Here is a 20,620-nt window from a genome sequence, read left to right on the forward strand (position 1 = left end):
TCCATACTGGTAGTGGTTTCGGCTACGAGGTCCGGCCGGAGACTTAACTCTGATATCACAGTGAGTAGAGAGAGCTCTTGGAATATGTTCTAACCTGCTCACGCGGACTGGCCCTTTGAGGAGTGTCGCCAACCACCGGGACCAAATGCGGGACCTTTCAATTAAGCTCTTAGTGTTTCTTGTGATTTAGCAGTATTCTAATGGATCACAATTTCTGCTCTATTTGACAAAACTAGCCGATTATATCCTAACGATGGTCAAATTTTCGCCAGCACTGGTTTAAATTAAGAACTTGCTCAGCTCATGGATAGAATAGATAGATAATACCCTGCCAATCCTACCAAGCACATATCAAAATCTTCCTGACAATTAATACTGAATTTCGTCGCGATTCGATCATGATCTTTTTGGGCTGACTTTGGTGTAAGCGTCACATATTTTCATTACATACCGATCGCCATCTGCTTCGGAAATAAATCGATTGCATTGCAATTTAGCCGCGCTTTGCTGTTGGAAATTCAGTTCATGAGGGTTTCTTTCATGTTAACTCGTATGTCACTGATATATTGAGGCTTTTGTGCTAAACCATATGTAAATGGTTCACCCATTTTTAGTGCAAGATTCATCATCTGTGCAATCCAATTGTGATCCGACTCGAAGATTTCCATTTTTTTTATCAATAATTTTGATTTAGTTGCCAGAATGGAATTAACAAAACCAGAGTTGAGCAGATTTGGCTTAAACACTATCCACATTCACAAAAACCATGCATTCTAAGCAAGGCGAAAGGAAATTTATGCCTGATCTATGTTTCACAGATGGTTTTTATTTGAAAAAGGTGATCAGAGTAACCTACTTTTTTAAAGAAAAAACACAGATACTCTAAATTTAATTGGAAATGTTGATTATCATTCGAAAGAATATGTTTGGCATTAATTTTTTTTTTTGAAGATTGTGTGATATCACACAATCATATGTTCACTGAAGTATTCTCTAAATCTATTGCTTGATCCGATGTGTGGGAAGTGGCGCCGAAACTACTTCCATAGTCTCCAAGTTCTATAAAATTTATTGAAAAAGCAATAACCATCAGTTGTCATCAACCCATGCATTACTTTTAATCTGCACTCAATTGCAGGGTAATCATTGCAATTGCGAACCCTTAATGCAACTGCCAATAACATTGATCGACTTGAGTTAAATTAAGTAGAGTAAGCTTTATTGCTTTCATTCTGGGATGAAAAAGTCTTATAAATCGCGTAAATTCCAGAAGTGATATGTGCACATGTAAGCATGTGTGTGTCAGTGCAATATGTCAACAGAATTCTCGCATGTCAACACGTCATTGCCATTCAACTATCGAACATCGCGAGTTGCGCAATAAATCAGAAAATAAAAGAATGAAGACGCAGGCACCATGTAATGTAGTTATAATAAATGGGCTATAATTGCTTTTATAGTTCGTGTTTGTTGTTGTTTTGTGCAGTTTTATCATAAACATATTTTCGCTACGATTTACTATTATTTCTCTTTTTATAATTTAAAAGCATTCCATGTTCGTGAGCCCTAACATGTGAGTTTCTCATAAGGACTTACCAAATAAAAGAAAAAAAGAGTGAGATAGAACTCACAAATTATTAATTTCGAATAATAGTTGCATGTCTTGCTTTGCTGCACTAGCACAGCCCATCACAGCGTATCGATATAAAATTATTGAAGACTTTTCTGCAGGAATATTAATTGAATCTATAGTTCTATGGGTCGATTTTGTGACTTTGGCCTTGCTGCGGTTTTATAAAAATAGTTGTTTATTAAAATTACATTACAAAAATGTACCTAACTATACCTATATACCATACCATGGCATATTTCATATTAAAAACGCTGTAAAAATTTATGCACGTTGAATTTCTTTAGAGAGAGTACATACACCACTATCTACAAGACACATTCGGTTATTAGTAAAGTTAAGGGGGTATTCCCATGTAATCACTTCGAAAAATAGATTTTTTTTATATTTTGACAGTAAACCCTATTAAAAACATGCTGTGAAAAATTCAGACCGAAATTCATAGTATTTGATAAGTTACAACTCATAATCGCCGACGTGCCGTAAGCGACTGTCTACCAGGCGCCATTACACTTGAAACTTTAAACGCACTTTTCTCGAATCATCATTTTCTGAAACTGTCATGGTCCTAAAAAAGAAAGTATTCAACCGATTGCTTTAAAATTAACATATGTATGTTCTTCTACTCATTTTTAGTTATCATCCCTACCAGAATTGTTTATTTTCGAAAATATTTTCATATTTTTTTGTAACGATTTTTAACGAAAAAAACAAGATTTTCGTGACTTTTTTTTTGAAGTTCGACATTTGTTTTTAATGAAATTGATTATATTTGGGAGGGATGATAGCCGCAGAACTACTGAATAATAATCCATTAGATTTTTTTATTTCAGACAACAGGCGCTATCACCATGGCCAGTGAACTACTTTTTTTTGTTGGGGACTACTTCGATTTAAAAAAAAAATATATATTAAAACTGTAAAAAACGAAATTTTTTTTTACATTTCAAAATACAAATAAAAATATATTAAAAAATTTAAAATGATTGAATTTTTTTTTCGCATAAACAAATTTTAATAAAAAGTGGTAAAATGTATGCGTTCACATGAGAGTACCCCCTTAAGAAATATGAAATGAAAAAATTATGAAATTTTTCCTTGTACATACGATATACTTAAAATACAGTACGACACAACTTTAGTTTTATTTTCCTTCTTCCATGGGAAAGGGTGCCACGTTTCAAGTCTATTAACGAAATACATCAATTCGCAGTGAGCAAACCTCTTTCCAGCCATTATGAGCATTTTACAAAATGGTCGAAAGAAGAATTTAAGAGACATGACAGAACACATCATATTTGAACTTTGCGAACTAAATACTTCAAAATTTGAACTTTCAATACTTATAGAATGAAATTTAGAAATTTGGCAAAAACAGATTAAAACTACGTCTACTTCCCATATAACATAGAGATAAATTTCAGCTATTTTTATACTTTCCCGTAATATACGATAATTAGCATACAAGTATTTTAGCTAATTAAAATTTATGCCTTAATAGGTCTGAATATAGTCAAAATCGGACCACAACATTTTAAGCCCCAAATTCCAAATAAGTGGACTTTTCTAACTATAGTTTATGTTTTCACAAATATTTCGGCAAAACTCTGAGATATATTATTGAAATTCTAGAAGCATTATTTCCTGTTACACTATGTATTAGTGTATTTTTGCGTCCCGTTGAGTCTACTATTGTGCCCCCTAGATGGCATATATTTAATATATTAAATTTTCAAACTTTCGATCAATATATAAGTTATTGTAATGAAATCGAGATAACGTCTTATTATTATATTTGTTGATTTTTTTATAATGTTTATCTATATTTTTACCGGAAATAGTTAAAACCGGACAATACTTCCCCTAGCCCCTATATACATAATAAGTAGGTATATATTGAATGCTGAGTTCGAAAATTAACTGGAAAGACTTTAAATAATTTATTTAGGTCAATATGAGCGCAATTTCAATTCTTTATCAACATTGCAAAGTTTGAACATAATTTCCTGTTTTTGATCAATGCAAACTACGAGAATATGAAATGTATGGTTACACGCCAATTTAGTTCTTAGTACTTCCTTACTTGTTTAGTAGTAGTTATGTCTTCAATCAATTGGAAAGTAGAGACCGAAAGAAAGTTAAATAAATTAAATAATATTAACTAATATATAATATAAAATGGGCCTAACTTCATGTGCAAATTGCTGGTTCTGCGACATGGAGTCTGAAATTCCTGAAAATCTGCTAATTGACAGCTCATCTGTCGGTAGGTGCAGGATAAAGGCCTTCCGATCCATGTCCCCATATAGAGAACACATCGCATCAATAGCACTTAACAGTATATTGGAATTTATCAATTTGCTGGGACTAAGTTGTGACTTAGGAGAAGGCACAATAGACCTTAGGCCACGGTGCAATCCTCATTAATTTATCTATCTACCTAACTAATAAAGTAGCTGGGCTCTTTTTGTTTCGACCAAATTCTGACCGATTCTCCTATGTTTTCGCCATTCGCCTTCGGGTTGTGATTGCTATATGCTTGTCAATATTAAGATATACATGACGAATAGGTGGAAAAGCTTGTCCAACAGTCGCTTGATCTAAGACACGAACAACCAACACCACAATTTTGCATAATCATATTATATATAGATGGAACATAAGGCTTTCATACGGCATTTGCAAGTTTTCTACAGGCTCTCTAGTATTCAGTGCAAAAGCGGTCCGTTTAAGCCTTTGTTCATAATTTTAAATTTCTCAATTTATTCTTCAAAATCTATGTCATCTCCCTCAAAATTATTAATATCGGTCCCATACACTTGTGGCAATGTTCCTTCGAATCTTCGAAACAGTTGTTAAAATCAATTTCCGAAATAGCGATTCACGTTTAATGTGTTCAATTGGCTCAAAGCGGTTTCCCCTGAGCGGTCGTTTGAGTTTGCTGACTAGCCTGAAGTCACTCGGAGGCGAATTGACAAGAAACTCACGAAGAATCAATGAGGTAGGCGACGGTGCATTATCGTGGTGCGAAAACCAAGAGTTATCGGCTCATACTTCCGCTCTCTTTTTGCGAATATCTTCACGTAAATGAAGCTTAACGCTCAAATGGTATTCCTTATTGACAGTTTGGCCCCCACCTCGAAAATTAAAAAAAAACTGCCAACATAACTACATATGATTTTTGGACTGCTTTGACGTAGATTTTCGGCTTCGGCTGAGCTTTGTCACGATATTCGGCGGCCTGATCGTATGTTTCGGGGTCGTAAGCATAGATAAAAGACGCATCGCTAGTAATAATATGTTTCATGACATCCTAGTAGTCGGAAAGCATTGTTTCACGTTAATGCAACGCTGTTTTTCGAAAAAATTTAGTGATTTTAGAACCAATCGTGCTTTCACTTTTCTTAAGCCCAAATTATCTTTCAAAATGGCTTTAACTGATGCTTTGGTATTCAGTGACAGTCATACCAACCCAGAAAAAATATTTCGATAAATTTGTTTTTGCGCGAAATATTATCTAAAACGTGTTACTTTTGATATAGTATAAGGTGAGCATAAAAGTCTTAAATCGAAAGAAGCTCTAGAAACCGGTAAAATAAAATTTATTTTTATTCCCAAGTTTAGTTGTAACTTAGCTGAACTTTGAAACATTTTTTCGAAATTATTGTGTGTTTTTGAAACTCATAATACTTACAAATCGACATTTATTAAATAAAATAAATTTCCAAATTTTCGATAAAAATATTTCAATATGATTTTTAGCTGAATTTTGAAAATTTTTTTCGATGATAACTAAAATGCAAATATGTTTACTAATTTCACTTGTAATTTTTAATAAATTTTTCCATTTTGTTTACCTTAAATATTTATTTATATTTAAATTTCTCCTACCAAAATACAAAATATAGGAAGTTTATTGAAGCATCAACGTCAGATTTTTAACTTAAATGAACAACAAATATCGGCCTTTTATTATTTGGATAATAATGGCGAACCCGCAAATAGGTTGAAACAGGAATATTAAGCGAAAATGCCGTAGTTTAAAGACAAATAAATGAATATGTGGTATATAAAAATACAAACTGAACGTATAAGAGTGTGTCTATGAATTTGTGTATGCCAAAATCTTAACATAAATCTGTATCATATACATATGTGTATATACAGATATTGCCTACAAAATATTTGCTTTGTATATCTTTGTATGTACATATGTACATGTATATGCTGTAAATTTGCTATATCCCAAGAATATATTTTATCTGCCAGCGAATTTGCTCAAATTTGACAAGTAAAAACACAGCAGCGTCAGAATTTTCAACCACAAATTACAACCAGTATAAATAAACAGTTCGAAAAGTCTAAAGCATTATTGCTTTAATAATAAATAAACATACTGGACTATAGACCATAATTTTATAAAGGTGAACTAGACAATCGATTATGTTTACGCTTCAAAGTAAAACAGCGCTGTCCTGATTGTTTTATATGTTAGTGTATGTGTGCCAACTAAAAATAATAATATTTCCAAAGTCTAGGGAATCTTAATGAATTTTCCAAGTATTCTTGGCACTAAACCAAAGACAACATAAATGCATTTCAAGCACATCAAAAGCGAAAAGATCCGCAAACAAATTTGATAATAACAAGCAAATAAGAAAACTTCTGATGCACTGAAGCTATAATACCCTACACAAAATGCCAGTTATTTGATATAGTGGTACAATATCGGTGATTCTGACAAATGAGCAGCCTCTCTCCTGATGAGAAAATGATATGTGCGAAATTTCTGTTCGATATATACTTAACATATATAGCCAGTTCAGTGTATAAATATATTACGTTCTTCAAGCATTTCAGGTCTTCTTGGAACGTGTTATAGCAACTAACCTCTTTAGCCTGCCTTGTTCATAAAAAAAAACAAAATTTTTGGTCTAAACAATATAATTTTCGTTCAAAATGTTTCAGTAGACGCGCATTAACCGCATAAAGCTGATGTGCAACAGGGCGTATGAGTAATTAATTTTCGTTGACTTATTTGCATTTTATTTATGCAACATCTACATTGCAGCATTTTCCTGAAAGCCAAAACTGGCCGCTGCAAAATGCAATTTCAAGTAGAATATTGTAAATTTAAACATTTTAAATTGCGGCCATAAAACAAAATTAGCAATAAAAGCAACGCGTAAATCATTCAAGTAATGGCAAATTGCAGACAGCTATAGCCAGGCATTGTCTGCTTGGTGGCCTCTGCATGCGCTAGTCATTGTAAATTTGTCTTTTTATATATATGTTTGATTGTTTATGAGTGAGGAAAATGCATTTTAAATGCATTCAGCTATTGATTAACTATATAAGCCTTATATTATATATACTTATGTATATATAGTATACCGTCATTATAGATTGATAGTCGATATTTACAATATTGAACTGTGCCAGTCTTATATAATTGCTTATTTTTTTGATTTCTTGGTGGAAATTCTGCTAATAATCAGAGGGGAATATCCCCTGCATAAATTTTTTCGAACTAGTTCCGAACTAGTTTCTTGATAAATCATTTCTTGGTGGAAATTCTGCAAATAACCATTTATTCCACTCTGCATACATTTTTCAGAACTAGTTTCGAGCTAGTACGCATCGAACCACTTATCTTTTTTTGTAACACCCACACAACTCATTTTATTACTATTATGAAAAAGTATAATTATTAAATGTTTCATTTACTATAGACTTTAAAAGCTCAAATCGTGGCAGATAGAACAACAAAAAGGAAATCGTGTTATTGAGAGACTTTGCTTTTTGTTCTACAAACGTAGGAATATTGAGAGATCGATTTGAAACGTTACACCCTTCTTTCTCACTAAGAATCGACTCACACATCTGAACCGCCGTTATAAGACCGCTGCAGTATATGGCTGCCATACAAACAGACTGTTCAAACTCAAGTCATGTATGAAGAACTTTTTCATTTGACGAGGGATCTTCACAGGCTATTATCGAAGACAATATTACCGTCTCCAAACTATAACTACTATATTTATCTGTTAGACAACTACTTGATTTTTTGCTTTTCCAATTAATTATTACTTACGCTGAAGAACTTTGGCTGCCATCTCTGCGCCTCTCTAGCATCGTCTTAATATATTGATATGAGCCCATCATGTACAGCTTTCATTAATAAATAAACAAAAACCGTCAAAATATGTTCACTCGGCTGGAAAATAATCAAACCTAGGAAAAAATCTAATATAAATAAATACCTAACTTCTACATTCGAAAAATTTTACCGACCCTAATGCTTGCCTTTAAACTAATGTCATTACATGCCTTCGCACGCCACTTGTTAAGCCAGATGTGTTTGCAACGATTATATTGCTGACGCATGCAACACCGTATTTGCCACAGGCAAACTATTGGCCATAAGTTGAAGATAATCGGTCGCACATACACATGCATACATATATGTATATATTAAGTGTATTTATATTAAGTATATGTAGATATTCCACATATCGTCACCTAAACTGCAAAATAACGTAACATCACTTTTCATAAGTTTAGAGGTGTAGGAAAAACGATGTAATATAAACCATTCATATTGAAAACAAATTTGAGTTTTGGTTATAAACTGGTTATTTATTGGGTATATGGTTATTTATTGGTTATAAAATGGTTATTTATTGGGTATATAAATGTTTATATATTGGTTATAAAACGGTTATATAGTAATTATATCTGATAGCTGAAATTTTTATGCAACATTTATATAACGTGATGTAGTGAATCGTAAGCATTTTAGGTGATGATACATATACATATATTACTTATGTAACTAATTACAAATTCAATACGGAAAAGTTCAATTAAATTGCTTTTTCAAAATTTATTTGCAATTACTGGAAAATTATCATAATATATTCAACAAAAATATTCTACGTGACTATGTTGTTACTAAAGTTACTATAGATTATTAACTAAAACAAAAACAAAAAAAAAATTGGAAAGTTTTAAGTCTGCTTACCTTCAAATTATCTAGCTAATTACTGTCAGTTAACAAGGTTTTTGAGAAAGCTTCATCAGTTTTCCAATAATATAGGCGGAACGAAACAAATAACAGAAATTGTCTAACGCTTAGATAGCACAATGAAAATCAAATTTGGCGGGTATGAGGTTAGAATGCCACAACTAAGCTGATTATTTCCGACCATGATGACTTGGCAGTTGACAGATGTCAGAAAGTTATGACAAACACAAACTTTTCCGACTAAAGTAATTTCGGAAACAAATTGGTTTAGTGCGGAGTGAACTGAGAGATTGTGGTCACGTTAAGGTGAAAATGGAAAACATAAATGAATGGTGTTACAGAAAAGTGAAAAGTCATCAGGTCAATTTGGAAGTAAAATTGCATTTCATATATCTGATGACAAATATAATGATGAAAAAATAAATTCTGAAAGCGAAAACTCAAAAAAATTTTATTAATATTTATTGCAGACTTTAGCACATGTTTCAACATTACACTTTCTCACAGAAATCCTAACCATTAAATAATGTTTAAAGAAGCTTTCAAAAGCACTATAGCTTGACTAATTACTAAGATGATATTAAATAGCGCTCAGGTACGAAATTTTCAAAGAAAGCATGTACAAATTTGTTAAAATTTTAATCGATAAAAAAGAAAAAAAATCTTTTCACGTAACCTCAAAAGTATGAAACTAATTTTGCAATGCTTAAAACTGCACTAATATTCGAGGTACTACTATCATAACCCTAAAAGTATGCAACTAATTTTTCAATGCTTAAAACTGCACTAACATTCGCATTGTGCTGCTTTTTTAGTTACTTAAAAATTAACTATTATTCGCAGTTCTCTGCTTTTAATCTACATTAGTTCACTTAATGCCTTCACATACTTATTTGTAGTATACCTTTTGGCGCTTCAACACATGATATAACTTGCAGCGAACGTGCTCAGAACTTCACACTCACATAATTTAAAGTGTGTAAAGTTGCTGTTGGTATATGCACTCGCTCTAAATTCAAGTAAAAGCAAAGCATTTTTAAGTAACTTTATTTAAGCTGAGGATTTTATTGAAGTAGCGCTCCTAAAAGTGTGCATGTTTGTTTTAATTTGATTTTTGTGGGACTGCTACAATTTTGGATCCGATACCAGAAAAACTCGTGGAAAAAACCATTTGCTTAAAGCGGCTATTGAATATAATTTGAAGAGCATACTAACGGAAGAGTGGACGCAACGGATGGATTTAAGACGAAGCCGCGGTCAACATTTGAAAGAGATTACTTATCTCTGTATTGTTTCTTCAAAAAAGTAGGGAACCTCGAAATCGATCAGCCTGTCTATTTACAACTGTACTTATTTTCCGATTTATCCCTCAAAATTCGAGAGCATCTCTGCTAGCTTACTTCACCAGATCACTTCCGGCACTCCGCAATGAGGTCATTGCTTCACTTTGATCAATAAACTATCATCACAAATCACAACTCAACAAGAAAAACTTTAAGATTGTCTGTCATTCAGCAAGGAAATTTAATCTTGTATTCCGGCTCTTAGGGGACATTTCTGCCAACAGGATTACTGAAATCGGTTTTTTCCAGAAGAAAAACAAAAATCTTTAAGAGCCATTATCGCTATATGGTTTATTTTGAGCGCACTCAAGTTTCATCAATGCCATACTAACAGATGTTTTTTTGTATGTTGGAAGAAGTCTAGCATCAATCAAACATTTAGCGATGTGAATGCATATTAGAAGCGCTATAAGCCCAACCTTTCTAAAGGGCCTGAACGACATACTCGATATTCTACTTTTGTGTAAAAGGTAACCAATTAATATTATAGGGGCCATCACTGGTTCTCTATCTCTAGAACTCGTAGCGTTCAGAACATGCGTGATGGATAATGGGTAGCTATAACATTTCTTCTAATCCATGGCTTCCAATGTTCCAACTTAAAATATATTGGGCATTTCAGGGCAGAAAAAAAAACATTTTGTTGAATAAGGCTGAATTGGTTGCAACTTGGAATAAATTGGGCCTAAAGATGGCTTAAGTGCGGCCAAGTAAGTTCCTAAGTAAATATGTAGATACTTTAAAATAAAGAAAATGACTGAGATATGCTACCAAACATCAGAAGCTTTTAAAATATTTTAATAAATACGAGTATATATTTACAATGTTGATTGCATATGTGCTTAATCGGCAGTATTTCCGAAAAACTCTAAAAAGGTGGAATTCGCTAAAGATATAATGGGTGATCCAAGCCGAGGTAGACAGTACTTCCTGAGAGTGTACACGAAGACCGTGGAGAGTCGATCCACCGCCCATCTCAGCAACTCGGACTGAAGTATGGAACGACTTGACACATTTTGCGTCGAGATCTTAAATTGACTTCGAATGAGACATTGGAGCAAAACATGACGCGTGTCATTCGAAAGTTACCAGACAAAATGCTCGAACGAGTCAACGAAAATTGGACTCAACGAATAGAATATCTGAGACGAAGCCGCAGTCAAAATTTTAAATAGATAATATTCAAAAAATAAGTGCCGAGGAATGTTGGTTTGATTGATAACAAACATTGTCCTTCAAATTTGAAGTTTCTGAAAAGGAGTCAAATATTACAGCTTAAAAATTTATATTAAAAAGTAAACGTGCATTTTTCAACATTTTTATATGAAAAGGACTTAAGAATTTTAAATAAAATTGTAATAAAATTACTCATGTATTAGAAATAGAAAACTAAGAATATGTAATATTAATGCGTTTAAGTCAAAGTACATAAGTAAGTATGTAAGCACAAAAGTATAGAAGTGAGTTCGTAAACCGTAACATATATAAGTAGCTTTTGTGTTAAAGGGAATAATTACAATAAGCTCATGAGCATTTAAGTATTCAAGTAAATATTTATAAGTATACCAAAAGGTATATTATTTCGAGATTTTATTTGTATATCTGCAACTATGTATAACATCAGCTTGTTCCAATATTTTATTCAAGTTTAAGCACAGCAGAACTTACTTAAGAAAAACTACATACATACGAAGAAGTATAAAAAGCTTTATAAAACATAAGTAACTCAATACGTCTTACGAAGACTTAAAGTAAGACATTATGTATTTATACAAATTTAATTCATCCTTATATCCTTAAGGTGCTCGCTATATATCCACCTAAGTAAATCTCAGTATGTCTACACTCTTTTCTCATCCAGGTATGGCCAGTGCATTAGTATTCATCCTACCATATCTTCATTGGCCACCAAACAACCGCCAAATGGTGGCCACATAACGGATTGATTGCAGGGCTCGTCGACGTGGTTTCCTCAGGCTGCTACCAGACTGGTTGCATATTCACAGCTTTCACCTGTCTGTTATTTGTTTGCGGTAAAAATTGGATATGTTCGAGCGCGAGGACAATTGTAAATCTAACAAATACAACAAAATATCGCCTTAACCGTATTTTGTGTGACTGTGTGAAGCTCATTGCATTCATTTTTCATTTGAATACACATTTGAGTTCGCATTCGCGTTCACATGGGCATTTAAGCGTTCATTGTTGTGTGGTCGTTGTTCCACTTGCTATGCATATATTTGCTTTTAACATTCGTGGTAACGAACGTCGTCACAAAGTAATTTTTATTAAACACAGTTTCATGGAAGTGTCGCTAACAAAATAGAAGAGTCACTGCTGGTTATAAATGAAGGATGGGAGAGAACACAGCGACCGTATGCGAAGTTGACTGTTGGAATGATTGAGAAATAGTTTAAGATAATGGTCTTATAATAATAACATTTCAAAGTTGAAAAAAGTGTGATTTTTGTAAATATTTTGTCTTAGCGACACCTAGCGGAGCTTTCTTAACTAAATTTCGTTTTCTGATATTCCACTAGCCATTAAAAATATAATACTTTTCTTCGATATAAAAAATTGAGTATTGATATAAACGAAGACTCTCTTCAAGATAATCCTTTTATAACAGAATATTTCGAGTTTAAAAGAAATTAAGCGTTACATGTGGTTTTGTGATAACTTTCTTTTACTGACATCTAGCAGAGCTTTGTAATTAAAAACTAGTTTGAATGTATATTATTGAGGACGAAAGATTGCTAACTGTCGGCTTTAGTCTTTCTTATGTTTCATTTTTATTGACTATGATTTCTTTCTTGCTTACTTTTATGAGGCCCTTAACCTCTTAGCAACGGTTGTAATTGTACCTAAATCGTTAGATTCCATAGATAATGCTATACTAGTTTTTAGAGCAGAGTAAAAGCTTGATGCAAGCAGAAAGTGTTTTCGAACTTAACATACTTAAGACCGGTTGCCTCAAATACTGCAATATATAAAAATATATTTTTGGTTCAAAATTTCTCTAGATTACCATACAAAAACTCTAAAAACTGAAACATATTCGTGTTCAGTTAAATTCGTCAATGTTATTTCAAAGCTCAAGTTATCCTTTTACTCGTACGAGATTTTCTGTTGCTGATAGAAGACATTTCATATATCTTTCAGAAATTAGTTAAATTTTGCAATCAGCTTAGTTTACTCTTAACGAGATTTTCTATTGCTGTTATAAAATAGTTCGTCTACTCTTCCAGAACACAAAAAAATTCCTAGAAAAAAAATCCAATTTGATGGGTTTTGAGTGACAGTTTTGTAATAGGCTCCGCAAAACCTAATCTTGTAAAAATCTAAAAGTTGTTGAAAGAAGCTTTTAGACTTTTACGATTTAGAGCAACGCTAAATGTAATTACAAGACCTTGATATAATTATACTTCGGCTTTATACTGAAAGCAATTTAATATAAATATCCAAAGCTATTCGAACAAACTTGACGAGCGTAACTCTGAGCTTACCCAGTACGGTGAATTTAGACTAAGGGCTGTTTTGGACTTGATTAGACATTATTGATCCATAATCTATGGTTTTTATACCCTAAATTGAGAATCTAAACTTTGCACGAAGTTTACAACACTCAAAATGAAGCGGAGATCTTATAAGATATTTTCGATTTAGCCATGCCAGTTTGTCTATAAATACGAGAACGTGAACTCTCTCAGTTTTTGAGATATCGATCTGAAATTTTGCACATATTGTATTTTTTCCAAAAAAGCTTGTTGATTTGTCGCAGCCGTCGATATTGGGCCACTGTAGCGTATAGATACCATACAAACTAACCGATTAAAATTAAGTTTTCGCATGGAAACTTTTTTATTTCTGAATGGTGTTATAGATATAGTTTCAGTGCAGTCGAAGTAAATATTTCTTCCTGTTTTAAGAGTCATTAACTTAGCTGATAAGCCAATACTTGACACTCATAAGCCCATTTTTAATTAATGTTCACAGTCTCGAAGGAAAAAGTGAATTCTATGTTCCAAAGAGATCGGCTCTCTAGGTATTTCATTATTGCTGATTCCAAAAGTAACCATTTAGAAGGCTGAATCGTCTGATCCATTATATTTTGGGACTTTTTACTAGTCAAATTCAATTTTATTATTAAGATTGAGAAGACCAGAGAAACTAAGATTATTCTCTCAGAGAAATTTTTTGGTCCGGCTACAAATTATGGCAGCAACAAAAGAATGCAATAAAAATATAATAAAGCGAAAGGGACAATACATACGCATACACGCGCCTGATCGGCAATAATAATAAATAAGAGGGAAATTTCGTGTAAAAGTATAAAAATTAAGAAGAAATCAAATATTAAAAAAAGTAAATAAAAAAATGTTATAAAACAACCAATTTAAAAAATTAAATAAATAAATAAATAAGAAAACATTTTTCACCTGAACGTGAAAGGGCGGAAGGGCACATTTTTGCGAGTGAATTTTTAAGTGGCGATTGTTTTTATCCTTCCGCGCCATACTGCGCTGCCTTGCGCGCCAACCAAGCGGATAAAAATGGCCTTTTTGCGCTTCAATGCACACGTTGCAACGCGATGTGCGGGTCACTGCGAATAGCCGTAGGGGCTTAATCGTTCATTCTCGTGTCACCGAAGGGGCGGACTATGCACGACAGCAGCAAACACAGTTGCGCGCAAGGATATCCTGCTATATATATGCGTATATATGTTTCTAAAAGGCATTCGCCACGTTATCGTTACCTCAGCGAGTTGGTGCGCTTATTGATTCTATACCATTGCCGGGGGCGGTGTAAAGTTTATTTGCAGGAAGTGTAAATTTAATTATAGTCAAAGAGGATTAAGCGCCATGCTAAGCTAATATGTACTAATAATAATAGCGCAATAGCGGTAACAGCTGCTCAGCTGCGTGTTAGCGTGATAAATTTGTAAGAAATTACTCAGGCAATTACTAAATCTAATTGGCACACGCTCACCATAGTTGGGCGGTATAGCGCCTTGGTGTGGAAAAAACACAGCATATATCCTGATTGATTTCAGTTTTCTGTTGCCGAGTGTTGCTCTGCATATTTTCGCAATTTTTATCAATTGCATTTTTCGCTTGCAGAATTTATGCTTCCATTCGGAGTTGCTCAAGTGGAAAATTACCCGTTGAAATGTGCATACAGAATGATAAATTGCGCTTTCAAACTAGCAGACGGGAAATTTCACGTGATGACACATGCAAACATATTTCATGGCTGCATAACGCCATATATTCAAATATATACATATATACATATGTATATACATATCTGTGCCCCGCTATATAAACCAACACACTAGAGATGTACATAAATCACCGCTGCGCAACTTACCCAATCAGCAATCGCCAAAGTTGCAGCGTTTGCGCTAAAAAATATATTTTCATTGTCTGCTTTTAGGCGCTTAACCAACTAACTATGCCTTTGCAACCATTTTTTGTGCGCATTTTTATTCGCAAAGTTCAAATTTTAGTTTGTGCATATAATTCCAGCCCCGACCAACTATAATATCGTGATATCTCTGTAAAGCTTTTGGGCTGTAAAGCACAATTTTGTAGCATCTATGATTTTTTTTATTTCCTCTATAACCATATTAAGTATAGAGGTAGGCCAGTTGCAGCGCAATTTGTTATTTTTTATTTTGAATAGTTCTATATTTGCATAATGCGCCTTTACGCCCTCTATACTTTCCTCTATTTATACTATCTAAAGGCGGCTAAGCAGTGGAAGCACTTATCTTCCCACTCTTATATAGTACAGTTATTATAAACGTTGCTAAATTATCTTTATAGATGTATATATGTATCACAGTTTTTTTGTAGTTAGTGTTAAAGCTCTTTGGCATTAATCAGAAACCCCAAATGTAGGCAACATTTTTTAATTCAAAAGTGACAACTATGACAACTGGATTTTATGTTTATTTCATAACGATTTTTTTGATAGATATTCGATAAATAGCGTGACCTACATCTAAGTTAAGACCAATGGCATTCTTGGCAAATTTTTTAAACCAAAATATAAAAGTTGCCTACTTTTAGGCACGCAATATGACAAAGTTTTGAATTCTACCAGACTTTCTTGACGCTTATTTCACAATTTACAATACACTAATATTTAAAAATTACACCTGACTCAGGTTCAGTGGGTCAGAACCAGCTCTAAGAAACCCCAAATTCTTTAAATCAAATTTTTAGGATTCTAAGGGGTCAGGTGGGTTTTAGAGCTACCAAAAAAGTATTTGTACCATATTTCCAAAATATAATATGGGGTATTAAAGGTAAATATTTGAGCACTATCATATGAAATTTTCATATAAAAATGCTGAAAATTCAGCCGTTGAGACCTCATCTCCCTGAGATGACAACATATGACAATAACACGAACAATTTTCAATTTTTATATTGAGGGATAGTAAATAAGTTGGCAGAACTTTATCAGAATTGAAAACAGTTCTGATCATAGTATGCTGAATAGATACTAGATAAACTAAAGTTGCCAAAATTTTTTGTGAAGACAGCTAGGTCTGTTCTCCAGAAGACACCTGCAGAAATGGGGTCAGTTTTAGTCAAACAAAAAAATTTTTAATTTCTCTTCTTATATTAGTGATATTTTTAAGTAAAAAGTACATTTTGTTATCAATAATAACAGAAAACAAGTAAAGAAGGACTATGTTCGGGTAAAATCGAGAAATCCATACTCTTACAACTTGCCAGGACTAAAGCTAAGCAAATTTCTTAAGGTGCAAACAGTCCACCAGACGATCGGAATTCAAGCATTTCTTCTTCATTGGCGTAGACACCGCTTGCGCGGTTATAGCCGAGTGTACAACATCAGGGAGTTTTCTACTTTTCATTGGGTTTTTTTTTTACATGGCGGGTCCCAAATCTAGCGCCCAACCCTGGGAAGAAATTCTCACTTTAGCTCGCCTCCAAACGGATATTTTTTGGCTACCCTGAGGATACTTGGTCCAAGACTGAAAGTCGCAAGCTGCTTGAGCCATATGTAAAAGAATCGTTTCGGAAGTTCTATAGTCTTTGTATGAGGTATGTGGGGACTGAGGGAAGTATTGGTCTGACTCAACTCAATTTCGACATGCAGACATACTATTGTCAGGAAAGGATTATTCCTAAATTCCAATTGTATTCCGCACATATTCACATATTTGCGGTAAAAAGTAAACTATAGGTATTAGGGTTGACATATCCGGTACATAGGAGTTTGAACAGTTTGGTTCGATTTGAACAGTTTATGGTCATAAAGTGACATATTCCAAAGGTATTTGTGCAAATTTTTGGTAAATTTTGACATCGATCCTTATAAAACTCTCTATAACAATTCCGGTGGTAATTTAATATCTCTGGATTTATCACTCGCTTAGTTTTTTTTTAATAGTACCGCTATATATATAACGAATGAACGGATTTAATTTTATTTTCACACAGCTGGTTGGGATTCTTATATGACTTATCTTGAGAGAATTTGGCTAGTTGGGCTTGAACGGTTTGAAAGATATGCACACTAAACCGATTAGGGGTAGAAGCTGCGCCCACTTTTTTCAAAGTTTCAAAATTTTTTGCCCACAAATGCCCCTTGCTACTGCGATACTCTGTACCAAACTAAAGTAAAATTTGACGAAATTGATTGTAGAACGAAATGTCAACTTTACGCAAAAAATTGCAATCCCGATATTTCGGGACCCCGGTCTAAAGTAAAAACTAACGAAAATGTATATCGATTTAAATACCAACTTTGCTTGGTAAAAATGCAATCCCGACTTTTCGGGATCCCGGGAATTCGGGATTAAAAAATAAAGTCTGACGAAAATTTATGTATAATTAAATAGCAACTATATTTAGTAAAAAAATGCAATAACAATTTTTCGGGATTCCGGTGATTCGGAATTCAAAACTGAAGTCCGGCAAAAATTTATGTAAAATGAATATCAACTTAATTTAGTAGAACAAAAAAACTACAATCCCAGTTTTGTGTACTGAATGAAAGAATCAGAATAATTTTGCGTTCTCCGATACCAGTTCAGAACTTTGACAACCTTTGTGATAAACACTCATCTCGTCAAATCGGACATAATTTCACTAATAGAATCACGCTAGAGAAAATCGCTTCGAAAATTGGACGAAACAATTTGTCACCCTACATTGAAGAATCATTCAAACATTTACTATTCATCTTGAAAATACATATCTTAACGCAGCACATATCCTTGTTCAACATGCTGCAACAAAACCAAAAATGCCTTATACATAACATACATACATATTATGTTTATGAATGTGAACATGTACTCGCACTTAAGTCGCATATAATTAGCGCAGTAATTAAGGGAAAAAAGAGAAGCACAAAAGTACTGTGTTAAACTAAAGAATCACAAAAACAAACCAAACACTTGGCCAACACACACACCGAATAAATTGCCCGGCAGAAAGGATATATGCGATACTAGGGGAAGAAAAGTGAGAAGGGCGCACATTGTGCAGGTTTAGAAATCCGCACTTGTCACGGCAATAAAATATAAATAAAGACTTGCAAACACGTAATGGTAACCAAAAAGTGAAAAGGCGAACAGTCAGTAGGAAATATGTGGTTTAAAAATTATTCACTTATTTGGATATCAGAAGATTATGAAGAACTAATATTAAGATTGTTGCAAAATTTTAAACGGATAGGATATTTTGACAGTTCAAGCTAGGTAGATGCTGTACTTATTGCAGCTTTGATTGCTTCTAAGAAATTTTTTGGAGACCAATATTTGGTTTTGAATGATAAATGCGTCCTAGATCATTTCATCTTATGGAAGTAAAGAAGGTTTTCATTTTAAATGTTGAGTTTCTTAAAGAACTCATATTTTTTTAAAAATAAATCTCCATTTTAATCGATTTTTCACGATATGGCTCTATAAATGTGATGATTGAAGTAAAGCGGAGGTTTTAAAGAAAAATTTCCAAAGAAATATCTAAGCAAGTTTACAATTTTTTTGTCTTAAGTTGTTATATACTTTAGAAAAAATGTGAAGGGATTCTTTCCAATTAATGTGTATTGGCAGATATACAATTTTAGGAGCTCATTGGACATCTGGAATGGACAAAAAATGGTGCTGGAAATTTTTTTAAAAGCAATAATGCTGAGTTATTTTCGCAACCATTTTCTGTCTGAACTTCATATAGATATTTGATAACATATTTGTATTTAATCTTCTGAAATAGATTCAGAATAACCTTAATTCAAAGATTTTGATAAAAGCCTTCAAAGCAAGTAATTTAGTTCGACATGAACCCAACTACAATCGCATTGTTTCGCTTTCGAGCAATGTTGCATCTTCCTCTTGATCGATATCTTCTTGAATAATCAGTGACAATACTTCGTTTAGAGTTTTGTAGTTGTCTTTAGTCTAGTTGTATTAAGAAGGTGCTATAAATTATTTTTAAAAATCCTTAAAATGTCCATATGCCTTATGATCCCATATCGAGAAACTTTTCGAAGCTGTTGATGATGTCCGTCAATCTCTCGTTTACTGTTTTATAGCTGGATTGGGTTAGGTTGAGTAAAGAAAAACTCATACAGTATTTTGGAAATTTCTTTAGATAGTAGCAGAGCTTATGATTTCTTTAGGAGAGTCTTCTCAAGAAATCGGTATATAATTTAGATAGTCATATATTAAGGCGAATTTTTGGTTTATACATGACATACTCTTTCGATTTAAATTTTGTTAGTGATTTTAGAGTAACTTCAATGAAAAGTCGAGAGTGATTATTTTTAAAAGTATTGAAAGTGTCAGAAGTAATCGTTATCTTATATCAAAAGTATTTTCGAAGATATCAGGATACTATTTGGATGCACCATTTGTACTACTTTTCAGTTTTATATAATACAATCATTAAAACTAGCTGGAATAAATGCACAAAGATGATGTATTAAAATAGAGTTGAACTTCCAAAACTCGAGAATGAAGTGTTGCATAACTCGCACTCTTAAATTGGCACTAGAAATCAAATTTCATACAAATTTCCTTCCATAACTGGAAGTCTCACTAACTCGAAGTTTTTGTGTGGATTATGATGATTCGAGTTAAGGAAGTCCAACTGTATATTATATAATTGCTTGTATTATAATGCTCTAGTTGACATTTTACACCTTAAGGTATTACCTTGGCTTTGATTCTTGCAAGTGACAAGACTATAAAATGTTTGGTTGCCGCCGAACTTAACCCTACCTTACTTGTTTATCTTATTTTATGTAATATATCTTGGTTTTTAGGAGGGTACGTTAGCTTTCAAAGTTCTATGTGTAATTGTCTACCTCTCCTGTCCTTAAGTTTTTCTGAATGTATTTCCTACTGACCCTAGAGTATTATGTACTCACTTATTCCACCAACAACAAAACCAAACACACACTAAAAATATTAATGTCGCATGTAAGCCGCACACAAACACAACCAACCAACTAACAAAGCATGCATATTTATGTACGAATTATATATGTATGTATGTGTATGTACAAATGTAACAACAACAATAACATGGCAGCTAACAACAAATGTATTCGGCAACAATTTATATAAACCGTTAC

General features: G+C 33.2%; 1 protein-coding gene across 4 annotated transcripts in view; it reads left to right on the plus strand.

Moving 5' to 3' along the window:
* LOC120769223 (inactive dipeptidyl peptidase 10) overlaps positions 1 to 20,620 on the plus strand; it is a 105,571-nt gene that overhangs the window by 33,192 nt on the left and 51,759 nt on the right. The window lies entirely within an intron of this gene.

The sequence above is a fragment of the Bactrocera tryoni genome, chromosome 2, assembly GCF_016617805.1.
Source record: "Bactrocera tryoni isolate S06 chromosome 2, CSIRO_BtryS06_freeze2, whole genome shotgun sequence".
Taxonomy (NCBI): Eukaryota; Metazoa; Arthropoda; class Insecta; order Diptera; family Tephritidae; genus Bactrocera; species Bactrocera tryoni.